This window comes from Calliphora vicina, chromosome 1 (assembly GCF_958450345.1).
Source record: "Calliphora vicina chromosome 1, idCalVici1.1, whole genome shotgun sequence".
In the NCBI taxonomy this organism is placed as follows: Eukaryota; Metazoa; Arthropoda; class Insecta; order Diptera; family Calliphoridae; genus Calliphora; species Calliphora vicina.
Window position 1 is genome coordinate 147,039,040 of NC_088780.1, and position 13,488 is coordinate 147,052,527.

The 13,488-nt window shown below is 30.7% G+C and overlaps 1 protein-coding gene across 2 annotated transcripts in view; it reads right to left on the minus strand.

Annotated features, from left to right (window-relative positions):
- The window catches only part of sba (six-banded), a 479,153-nt gene that overhangs the window by 268,713 nt on the left and 196,952 nt on the right, over positions 1-13,488 (minus strand). The gene's annotated exons all lie outside the window — the stretch shown is intronic.

The following is a 13,488-nucleotide window of genomic DNA, read 5'->3' on the forward strand; positions in this document are numbered from 1 at the left end:
TCTTTTTGTTTTCGATTTTTACCCCAACCACTTTTCCTTCTCACATGTCTTTGTTATAGAGAAAATTATTTATTGTCCCCCCATTTTTATCCCCCTGAAATCTTGTTTTCATGAAGAGTTTCTTTATTGGGGGTCTATGAAACACCATAAGAGTTCTTTAACATTTTGTTTGGTTTTTTTGCATTTAGTTAATTTATGTTTTATTCCTTTCTTTCTTGTCTTTGCCAGCAACATTTAGTTAAAAGTATGAGTTCAGGAGTGTAGATGATTGAAATTCTAAACAGTTCTATATGTCATCGCCACAAACATCATCATGATTAACTTTATAAGGCACAAATTATACCGGTATTGTAATTTGGCTATATTTAAACATGTACTCAATTCAAGGTGTTATATAGAAAAGGGCTTATTAAGAAAATAAAACAAAAGATCTTTTATTTAAAACTTGTTTTATTAAAATAGATTTTTGGCTAGAAATTAGGGTGATCGCAGATTAACGATCAATGAATTTAACAAATATTTTACATTATGTGAGAATTTATGAAAGAGAGATGACATTTTCTAGATTTTATGCTGATTTACAAGATTTTTATATAATACCGATTTTTGTAAGATACACAAGTGATCGCGTTTCAGATTAATTTTTTCGATTGAACGTCTTTTTACAAATCTATTGACAATATAAGATTTTTGAGTTTGCCATATGCAAATCGATTTTTGGTCAGAAATATGAGTGATCACGCATTAACCTCTTTTGATCGAGCAAACACTTATTTAAAAAGTTATTGATGTTTCAGGATTTTTTTAAGTTTTTCATATAGAATTAGATTTTTGGTCTGATATGTCAGTGATCATTAGTAGATCAGTAGTCTTCTCCTTTTTGGGTTATTTACAACGTTTTTTGGCAGAAATATAAATGATCACAGGTTGAACTCCTTTTCACGATCAAACGCAAAGTTTACAACATTACTGAAGATTTTGTGAATTTGCTTATTTACAAAATTGTTGACGTTCCAAGATTTTCATGTTTTTCGCTGAGCTTTACGTTAAGAAATTTGAGTTTTTGTCAGATATAAAAGTGATCACATGTTGAACTCCTTTTCACGATCAAATGCAAAGTTTACAACATTATGGACTACTTACAATATCGATATAGTGTTCCATATGATCAAAGAGCGCTCATTTGCTCAATTAGAAGCCTGTTCACAAAATTGGTAACGTTTTAAGAAATTTATGTTTTTAGTAAAGGGGGTTTTTTAATCCCGACAGAACTTATGAAAAGATTAACTGTCACACTGCGCTCACTTTTTGACAGTTATAATAAGTACACTTCGACAAATCATCATGAATAGATTGACGTTTGCACAGTGCTACCAAATTTACTTTGAAAATCAATCTTCGATTCATGCAAATTATAGACGATTTTTTTATAGCAAAATTGTGCTCAGCGATGAGGCTCGTTTTTGGCTTCTTTGGTCAAACTCCATTACATCCAGAAAAAAGCACAGTTTGGAGCAGTTTACACGCAGTGGCATCCTCTTCAATAATGAAGCTGGAGCTCATGTTAGTATCAATGAAGATCGTTACCGCACCTTGACGAATGATTTTTTGCTTGAAGATATGCTTGAAATTGCCCTGGGCGAGATATGGTTTCACCAGGATAGCGCTACGTGCCATACTGCGATCGCAATCATCGATTTATTGAAACAAAATTTGCCGATAACTTTATTTCGTGAAATACACCTGTCAATTGGCCTCCAAGGTCGTGTGATTTAAAACATCTCGATTATTTCCTGTGGGGCCAAATGAAATCATTAGTTTGTGCTGATAACAGCAACAAGTTGTGACATACGGCCAACAATTGGACGTCCGGAATGCGATTCGTCAAGAACAGGGGCCACATGCCCTAAATTATTTTCAAATGTTAATGCCATGTATTGATATTTAGAATAAAAAAATTGTTTCGTTTTTACTTTTTTGTGTTGCTTTTTTACAATTTTAAGTTATAACGGGGTTAAATAAAAAAAAATATTTTGGCCAGCAAAATTTGTGATCAAGCTTTTCTCGATCCGTGATCCTTTTATCAATCAAACGCTTATTTACAAAGTTATCGATTTATGATGTATGTAATCACTGATCGTATTTATCTCCTGAATTAAACGTTTATTTATGTGATAAATATTTTGGTAGATTTATCCAAAATTCGGTTTCTTTTCTTAATTAAACGCAAAATTTACAAAATTATTGAAGATTAAAGATTTTTAGAGATTTTCACAAGGAAATTGATTTATGATCTTGTGATCACATTTATGATCTTGTGATCACATTTTAAATAAGTTTCTTTAATTAAACACTTATTACAGATCTTATGGTGATATAATAGTTTCTTGATTTTTGCTCAGAAATATAAGTGATCACTAGAATGTTCCAAATACACCCTTTATGCGCAACATATTACGATGGAAGAGGACATCATCCGTAATATCTATACCAAACTTCCACATTAGAGTTGGGTTTATTAGCTCAGTGAAGTGACCGCTCTTTTCAGCTCAGCTCACTGAAATGAACTAGGTCGCTCTTTTAGCTCAGTATGTTGTATAATGACCATTTCATTTTGAGAATTGCTTGTAGTGAATTAAATCATAAACTGTCATTCCAAAAAACAGCGAAAAACCCACGATAGGTCGCTCATGGCAGCTGACAAATGTTCTGTTGATGTAGCAGTGTAGTAAAAAAGTGCATAAGATATACATATGTTTTCTAAAAAAAAGTGATTGAAATAATATTGCTAATTTAATTAAGAATATCAGTACTTTGTATTTTTTTAATTATGTTTTTTGGTAGATATAATCCCACTAATGTATTTTTGAAATAGCATTTTTTACTAATTACATACTTTCAATTACAATTATTATTTTAACAATAACAATTATGTATTTGCCTTTTTCATTATTTTTTTATGAAATTTACTTACAAACTGTAGCAATATTCTTTCTTTATTTCATTCTACATCACCATACCATAAATAAATTCACATTCATTCAATAGCACACATATAAAAATTCCTTCATGAAAACAAAAACAATTTGAATAACTCTAATAATTCTTGAAACAAAAATATATACATTCGAATGATCGTTTTATTTTTGTAGGACAGAATACTCACTCACTTTTCAATGTCAGTGAGCGAAAGAATGTAAGAGCATTGACGAGTAAAGTGAAACATGTGAAACATCTGAAACATTGAAGACGACAAATGAATGTGCTTCTGCAGCTCTTTCATGAGCACTGAACTGAAACCGCTCAGCGCTCAGTTGAAAACGCTCAGTGCTGAGCTGAAATCGCTCAGTATGATTAATGATTCACTTCACTCAGTTGAGTGAATAGCTCAATTGAACTAGGTCATTCATGAGCTACACAACTCTATTCCACATCCTACATTAAAAGAAGCGTTGTACCACATACTCTCAAAAATCGTTGAATCAAATTATTTTAAGATTTATTACGAGATCATCCTTAACACCGTAATTGATCGTTGGATGTTGAAATTTTTTCAATATATTACAGATGCTTTTGTTTTTTGCTTTATGTTTCTCTAGTGATCACAATACTTAAGTCATTCGATTTTAATTTAGATAGGAGTGATAACAGATCGCGTTCTTTTTCATTATTTAAATCATATTTACAAATCATAAAAAATATAGATTTTTAATCAGAAATATAGTGATCACAGGCGATCGTCCTTTCTTAATAACATACTCAATGTTAGTAAGCTGGGCAAAAAATATCTCAATTTAATAATTGATTTTGGGGTTTTTATATAGAAAGCTATTTTATGATCGTTCGATTCACGATTATGTATACGAACTCACATTTAAAAAGCTATTGACAAATTTCTCAATTCAATTCAATGTATTTTTTCTAATTCAATCAGTTTTTATTTTTTCCAAAAGTAGGAATTCTAAGATTAGAAGATTGCAAATCCAAAGTATAAATTTAATTTTCTACTAATTACCCTGTATTAATTAATAAGCAACATTTGTCGCACATTCTTTGCCACCTTTTCTTTGTTTCATCTTTTCCTTTTTACACACATCATGATGATGTTGCTCACAATATTGTTTGTCTTTTTGAAATTAGTGAAAGAAAAAAACCCTAGCAGTATGTTGACACAACATAAAAAGAGGTTGTCAATATGTCTGGAAATACTGCATTGGCCATAATAGTCATTAACCTTATTTTTTTTTTTGACTTCTTCTCTTTTCAGTTTTTTTCTTGTTAGAAAAAAAAAACGGAAGATAATTATGATGAAGAGGTAGAAAAGAGAAAAATGTATTTATAATTTAGCAAAGACAGTAGAACAGATGGGGGTAAAAATTAACTTTGATTCAAGGTGAAAATGCCAACTAAGATCCAGTGGGAAATTTGAATGTCTAAACTGAAATTTTCTCCAGTGCTCAGAGATCATATCGGTTTTAGTTATAAAAACAGTGCGATATGAACTAACAAGCTACAGAATGTCGACAATTGTTTCGGAATGGTCAACGAGAGCTTTACAACTTGAAAGGTAACAACTCATATGTAGCATGACAAATGTCTCATGTTAAACTTCATAGCTGATCATTTCTGAAAGGTTTGACATCATTATCTCCTATTGAAATATTAACAGTTACAAAACATCGTGCTGTGTAGATATGAATATAATTGGTTAACATTAGCCAACATTTCAATACTAATTGTAAATCTTTGATATTTAAATAAATGTTTAAAAAATTTCAGGATAGATGTATTCGTATAAAACTCTTTATTAAACTTAACACTTTCTACGAAACTCGTTCCACTGTACATAATGTTGCCACAATGTCTAGTAGCTGTGTTTAGGTTTCTTTTTTTTCTTGTTTCATTGTCTTATACTGTATGAAATATAAAAGAAAAGTTTAGCTTTTTATAAATAGTCATATATCGGCATTATTATAGGAAGGAGTTGTAGATATAAATACATGTTTATTTATTTTATGTTATTTGTACAAATGTATAAATTTCTTAAGGTTTTTTTGTTTGTTTTGTTTTTCATCTCTTTTAATTCTAAGCTGTCATTGTGTCAATAGAAATCTTTCATAAAACATGACATTGATTAATGTTTTCTACAATAGGTTGTTTTTTTTTCTTAAGTTTTTCTGTTTTAGCATCTTTTAAACAAATGTGACTTGTTATTTCCCCCCACAGCCCGCTCAGTTAACTGTCTTTATATATTTACATTTATGTATTTGGTTTTTGTGGCGTGTTGAAAAGATTGTGTGTACTGTTAAACACCTTTAAGCAGCTTAAGTTAGCTTTTTTATGTTCAAATCTTTAGCGATTTGTTTACAAACAATGTTGCTGAGTAATGCAGCCAGCCACCTTTTTTTCCCAGCATTTACAAATTTTCTTTTTTTTTATATTTTATGCTAATGATTGATGATATAAGCCTTTTTTTGAAGAAAAAAATATTTGTTTCAAGAAATATTGTAAAAAATTAAGTTAACGCTTCTTAGTTACTTTAACAAGCAATAAATTCATTAATTATTTTTATTTGTTGAACCATAGTCTCTAAACATGTGTTGACATTTTGATCATTAGCATATTTTTTCTGAAAATTTCCTACTGCATCTGATGTCTGTAAAAAAAAAAATAAGGATTCTTAGCCAAATTTTGTCTTAAGTTCAAGCAAAAGAAAACAATTAGCACAACATCAATCATTTCTGGGATTTGGTAGTTGTTTCTCAGACATCTAGGAAAAAGTGGGGTATCTTACAAAACTGTACAGTGAATAATTTTAGAATGAAATTATTTGGCCAAATAAATATAATTTCAAATGGCCTGACTGCAGCATATGAAATGTGCAATAATAACGGCGAGTTTTCAATCTGTCTTATGTCCATTATAAAGCAGAATATTCCCAGTAGTTAAGGAAGTAGTCAAAGACAGTAATTGTCATTAATATTTGTTTGCTGATTCCAATTTATATAATTTGGGTTCATTGGTTACTTGATATATCCCATGGAATTTAGTGTGAAGACAATTGTCACTTAAGTGTCCCTAAGTAATCTAGGATTTAGTCACTTTAAAAATTTAATTTGTACTGGACTTTTTTGGTAGTAGTTCGTACAAACTGCTTGGTACAAGCTGATCAATTAACCAGTTAGGTAGCTAGTAAGGCAACTGACGCTACGTAACCAGTATGTGAATCCAATGCGTTGACTACTTTGGACCAGCTATCAGACAGTATCGATGTAATCACTTAAATGATACGTAAAATATCTAGTTCGGGACAATCTCCTAGAACTGCTAAGATAGTAAATCTCACTGTCCCCTACAAATTTGTCGCTAATCTATTTCTGAAGCCAGAAAATCTTTTTGAAGGAAGAAAATTTTCCATGGCAAACACAAATCTTATTTATTACACACAAACATAAATAATGTTGACTCTAGGAAATGGAAAATAGCTGTCTTCCACCTCATCGCTTCAAAATACATTCAAAGCATTATAACCTCATAGGATATCTTGATGTCATTTTGAATATCATATGAAGATGCGACAGTCATTGTTGATTACTAAAAGGGCCATTGAAAAGACCTTAGAATCGGACTCGAAGATCGTTCATTCGGTTTACACTGCGGTTTATCACACAATTCTTGTCAATGCTGTTGGCACTACACCGCAGAGTGCGTTGACACTGACTTTGTTCGAGAAGGTTCTACTCGTTGAAATAACTGCGGTCATTTTCTGTACTGAAGGTTCAGAATATATGCAAGAACGTCTCTATACGACGCTGATAACGTTGCGGGACTCAGTATTCGAAATGGAATTACTTTAAGAGTTAACTTTTACAACTTGCACTATCCTGATCGGATAGTCTTTTTGAAGGAAGACAATTTTTCATGGCGAACACGATTCTTACTGATTACACAAAAAATCAATAATTTTGACTCAAGGAAGTGCAAAATACCTGTCTTCCGACTCTTCCCTCCATAGAAAGTTCAAATCATTATAACCTCATAGTATATCTTGATGTCATTTTGAATATCATAGAATGGATGAAGATGGCGACAATCATTGTTGATTGCTGCAATAGGGCCTTTGAAGGGACCTTAGGATTGGCCCCGAAGATCGTTCATTAGGTTTACACTGCTATTTACTACCCGATTCTTCTGTGCGGGGTTATTGTTTCCTGGAGAACTCTGAAAAAATAGAGAAAGAGGTGGAGCTGAGTTCGAGGCAATTATTCTAGGTTCTACTTCGAATTGGAGTTGAAATAACTGCGGGCATTCTATGAACTGAAGGTTCAGAATATATGCAAGAATGTCTCCATACGATGCCGATAATGTTGCAGGACTCGGTATTCGAAATGGTATTCTTTTGTTAGAGAAAGAGATGTTGCTGAGTTCCTTAATTTTAGTCAAGGTTCTACTTCACATTAGAGTTGAAATAACTGCGCTCATTCTGTGTACTGAAGGTTTAGAATGGATGCAAGAACGTCTATATAACGTTGCGGGACTCCTTATTCGAAATGGCATTCATGAACTATGCTGATCGGTTTAAGAGGTACACAAGACATTTCAATCCCTCTATGTCAAGAAATTTTCGGTATCAATGAAATGTATTTCTAGCAGACATTCATTTAAAGTATGTTCTTACAAAAATTGCAGCTCAGAAATCCTTGTCACTGTGGACGTTAACAATTCTTGACTGTCATTCATCTGTTAACATATTTAAAATTTGCTAGTGTTTGGTGTAGGATGTTATAGTTTTGTGGTCTGTCTCCTGATGTTCGAAATGGTATTCCTGAATAATGGAAGATCGTTAACTGTTGCTCAGGTTGCACTACATCTTGCAACATCGTGTGGTTTGTGGAGTACTCTCCTGTTATCTCAGTCCTCCTATATAGAAAAAGGCTCTACAATCAATGTGGTGTATTTTAGATAGAGATTCTAGCAATTAAGGCTGGTCTATTCTTACAATTTAACCTCCGATGTTGCCATGAAATCCAACAGCGTTCCTCTCCGCTAACTTGATGAATTCATACTGCTGTTTACTTGTTGAACTCACACTAAGCATCTAATCTATGTGTAACTAAAATCGTTAATAATATTTTTATTTAATTACACTTTAAAAATGTTCAAGAACTTCCTTTAAGCATCATAATTAATTTAAATTATTTATGTATTTGGCCAGTGAATTCAAGACGTTTGTTTAGTATACTAAATAAATACATAGAGTGAAGTACATAAATGAATGAATGAATGGAATGAATGAGTGTTTATTACCATGACATATTGAATTTCATGTTTATCCTGTCTTGTGCTTCTGTAAGCAGCTACTGACTGCAACACACCATGCCACACTACTCTAAGTTCTCTAAGCAAGTCAAAGGAACTGCTTAAAAGTTTTATTTATGGTGATTTTTGTTTAAGGTCTTTGGAATTTTGTTGCTTTTTTTCTTTTTTTTTTGTTGGCTTAGTTCATTTTAAGCTAAATATTCTTAATGACATAGCTGGTGTTTGGTTGGGTATTTATTATTGGTCAGGCATCCGACAAAGTTAAAACTCAAGACAAACAAACTTTTGGTTGGTTTTTTGTTCGTGTGGTTTTGTGTTGCTGCTTGAGATTTGTATCTTTATTTAAACTTGTGTTCTTTCTACTCCTGTTATCTTTTACCATTTTGCCTGTAGTTTTTGGTGTTTTTGTTTGTCACTGACTGTAATGTACACCGCAGGCATTATCATTATTCAGTGATTATCATTTAGCTAATGTTGAGGATTTTTACACTCTTTGTCTTTTTAACAGGGTGTTAGACAAAAATTATTTAAATTTGTTGTTTAAAGTGCAGATAATCAGTTATGGGTCAATAACGCAAATGGTGGCAAGTAATTTTTGCACTTCAAAAGATTTTCAGATTACAAACAAAATCCCTATTTAAAGGTTTTTTTCATTTTTGATTTAAACTTTAAAGAGTTGTTAGCTATTTATGTGCATTTAATATATTCTTGTTATAACCCTAAGGCTACAAACGTTATCATTCCTGGCATTTTCTTTCAATTTCAAAATGTCAAACCCCAAAACCTTACAAACTTTAATCATCCATAATAAATTTTACTTTGTTTTACTCATACGACCTTGTATATATTATTATGAATAAATAAATGCTGAAATAAAATTCTATTATTATTCAAACAACAACTAAAAAGTCTGTTAATCCTTTGAAACACCCATAAGAAAACCTCATACCCTTTAGCAAGTACATATTTGCAAAGAACACATAAATCATAATCAAAAATAAGAAAATTTAAATTCATTCATACCAATGACAATGACACAACAATATAAAATTTACAAAATATTACATGTTTCGAACATAAGAATTACAAGAAGCACTTGAATTTTATGGTTCTTGTTCAAATTATGGTTTCGACAATGAGAACAATGAACAAAACAAAAAACTATAACTTCTTTTTCTTAAGAACTTTTGCAAAAACCTCTTTCCTTTTATGCGAAATCTTTTCCACATAAATTTACCACAATTGCTGAAAAATGAGGACAGAATTGTGGAACCAACTACAAAAAAAACTAAAGATGAGGAGAATATTTTGAATATAAATAAAATCATGTTCATAAACAAACATATATGAAAAACTATTGAAACAACCCTTTTCAAAAACCAAAAATAAAAAGAAAGCGCTCTTTATAGTGAAGAATTAAGAAGGGTTCAGAACATCCCTGTAAGAAAAATTGTTTCTTTAATTTATTGGGGAAAAAGTTGTTTAGTGAAAGAATCTTTTATGTCAACTAAAGATTTTTTGGTGAAAATGGTTGTTTTTGAGAAAGGAGCTTTTTTTAAAAAAAAAAAATATTGTGGTGGATAGTTTCTTTGTTAAAACTATTTTTTTGGGGACAAACGTTCTTTTCGTGAAAATTATAATTTTTTGGATGAAAAAGCTTTTTTGGTGTAAACTCTCTTCTGCATGAAAACAAAATGTAAAATCTTTGTTAAATCAAAATCTTTTTCGAAAAAGCTTTTACCCTTCAAGAGAAGGGTATACATAAGTTTTTCATTCAGTTTGTAATTTCTACATTTTTCATTTCCGAGCCTATAAAGGATATATATTCTGGATCCTTATAGATAGCGGAGTCGATTAAGCAGTGTCCGTCTGTCTGTTGAAATCAATTTTCTGAAGACCCCAGATATCTTCGGGATCCAAATCTTCAATAATTCTGTCATACATGCTTTCGAGAAGTTTGCTATTTAAAATTAAGAAAATCGGTCCACAAATGGCTGAGATATGAGAAAAAAAACCAGGACAACCTCGATTTTTTCCCTATATCTGGATTACTAGTCATTAATATAGACAATATAGATATCTAATGATATATATTTCAAAGACCTTTGCAATGACGTATATAAGACCTTTGGACCTTCAATGGGTCAAAATCGGAAAAAATATTTTTTAACCCGATTTTTTTTTTCACCAAAAGTTTTTTTCGCTAAATATTAAAAAAAAATAAAAAATTTTAAAATTTAAAAAAAAAATTTTTTTTTCCAAAACATAAAAAAACTGCAAAAAAAAAAATAAAAAGCCGAATATAGCTCTCTTACTTGTTTTTTTATGAAAAAAGCTTCTAAACAAAAGAAGTTGAAACATATTTTTGGTGTAAAACTTTTTTTTGTGAAAATGCTCCACCGAAACGATCTAAGTTTTTTGTCTAAAACAAGCTTTTTTGGTTGAAAAAAAGAAGAAAAGAAATGGCTTTTTTAGTGAAAATTCTATTTTGTGTGAATATTGTTTATATTTCGTTAAAAATACTATCTTGAAGAAACTAAGCTTTTCTTTCTTGAAACGATCTAAGCTTTTTTGTCAACAGAAAAGGCTTTTTATTGAAAATTCTCTGTTGCATGAAAACAGTTTTTGTTTTTGTTAAAAATACTATTTTGAATAAACAAAGCTTTGATGAACAAAACCTTTTTTGATAAAAAAAATTCTTCGGTGGTATAAGTTGACCAAATATTTTTTGGAAAAAGAAAATATTTTTGTGAAAAATATAAAAGCATTTTTGAAAAAAGCTTTTTGTTAATTTTTTTTAAAAAAAATACTCGTTTTGGTAAAATAAGCTTTTTTTTTAGAAGCTTTTTAGGTGAAACATATTTTAGGTGTTAAAGCTTTTTATGTGAAAACGCTTGTTTGGGTGGAATAAGCTTTTTGTCTAAAACAATCTTGGATGAAACGTAATTTGGTGGAAAAACTCGTTCAAATGCTCAATTGCTCTGGCTGTAGAGATCGCTTCTCAATGGCAGTCAATGAATGGCTTCTCAATGGCAGTCAAACGCGCAAAATCCAAATGAACCGGAGTGAGAGGAGCGTTTTACATTTCTCCTGTACTGTTCAGGTTCTCCGGAGAGAGCGCTTGTAGATCCACTTCTTATGTTCTTCCTGTTCTGTTCTTTAGTCCAGGCACGGATGCTGGTCAACCATTTGACCAGCATTAAAACCTTTTTGCACTCCCCTGGATCAGCGACTGGCTCTAAGATAATTCTCTATATTTTGTGGGAGCAAAAAGGTCCTATATATTATGAGCTGCTGAAATCTGGCCAGACCAGCACAACTGATTCGTTTGAAGCGATAACTGGCCGAAAAATACCCTGAATGTGCGGCTTGAAACCGTAATATTCCATAATGACAATGCTCGGCCACATTATGCAATACCTGTTAAAATCTAGGAATTTTTGCTTAACCTGTCTTATAGTCCAGACCTTATACGATATAGAATGCCCTCTGTGGCATATGCTTCAGTTTGGAACAGAGTATCCGATATTGACTTGATTCGTTCTTGGTCTCAAAAGATTTGCTGTTTGGCTCGGAACCCATATGTTGCCAGAAAGATGGGAAAAGGTCATAGCTAACAAATACCAATACTTTCAATAAATTTATATTGTACAAATTTTTGAAAATAAAATCTCAAAATTTAAAAAAAAAAATCGCATTTTTAAATCATTCACCCAATAATACCATGACTCTACCCTCTATTCTTGCCTACCTAGACCAAAACCTATCAAATCTTACTAAGAACTTATGCCATTTAGGATTTGAATATAAATTAAATAAATTAATCAGTAAAAATACTAAAAGAAATTTACTTTATACACTATTACGATTCGATATATTGAAGATTCGAAAAAATAATTTTGGAAATTTCTACCCTAAACTGTTTAGTTTATGCTTGAGTGGCATAAAGTTTCACCAAATTGTCGCTGGGGAAAAACAGGAAAATGGTACATTTTGTATCTTCAAAAGGTACTTCTGCATTTCTTGCCACACTTTTTTAAACTATTAAATATAGAAAAATAAAATTACATTTAAAATTCTCCTCACTGTAGTAAGAACCTACAAACGGGAAATAAATGGTACTTTTTTTTAAAGTACTTTTAATTTTTTTAAAATAATTAAACCACGAAATATGAAAATGCAAATTATTCCCTTTGTTTTAAGTACCCTAAATTAACAATTAGTGGTACTTTTTGCTTATTAAAATGGTACTTTATAACTGTTTTAAATTAATGAATGAAGCAATAAAAATTATGTGTGAATAAAGCCAGACAAACACGGACTAACTGGCACAAATTTATTATTTAAGTGGTACTTTTTAATTCTTCCAAATCAATGAACTCAGTAGCATTCAAAGGGAAACATAATGGTACTTTTTCTTTTGTAATGGTAACTGGGTATTCATGAAAAATCTCAAGGCAATTTTTCACACTAGATTGATGATGTCTAATGTAGGGTATGCAAAAAAAAGGATTATTTTCTTCCCTTAAAAATAAACAATTTTCATGCCTATTAAAATTGACAAGTCTATGCATATAACCCTTAAACATAAATAAATATTAAGCATCATATATCATTTGAAAATATTATGAACTTTACGTCACAGTAAATATAACAAAAACCTTAACAAAAACTATACATCATGTCAAAATAATGATAATAAATATAAAAATTGAGTTACTGCAAAAATAAAAAAACAGCATAAAAATATAAATAATTTGTTTTATTTTCATTTTTATTACGTTACTCCACTTAAGTGTGCTTTTGTCTATGAAAATTATTCAACTGGATCCATTTGTAAGATGTTCAAAAAGTTTCGTTTGGTTTTTGATATTTACTACTTTTGTTTTTTTGGTTATTTGTTGGAAGATTAAGGATGCATAAAAAAGGTCAATGATACTTGATGGAAAGAAAGATTGTTTTTATATTTCTTTTAAATAAAATGTTTTGATTATACTTCAGACAATTAGCTTTTATTTGGCTGTTGTACATAATCATTTTAACGATTTTATTTTGTAGTCATTAAATTAGGGGGAAATATGCTATGCTGATTTTCTTTAACTTTTGCCAAGTGGTTTGTTATTTTGACACTTGAAGAAAACTTGGGGTTAAGTTGTTTGGAAATGATTT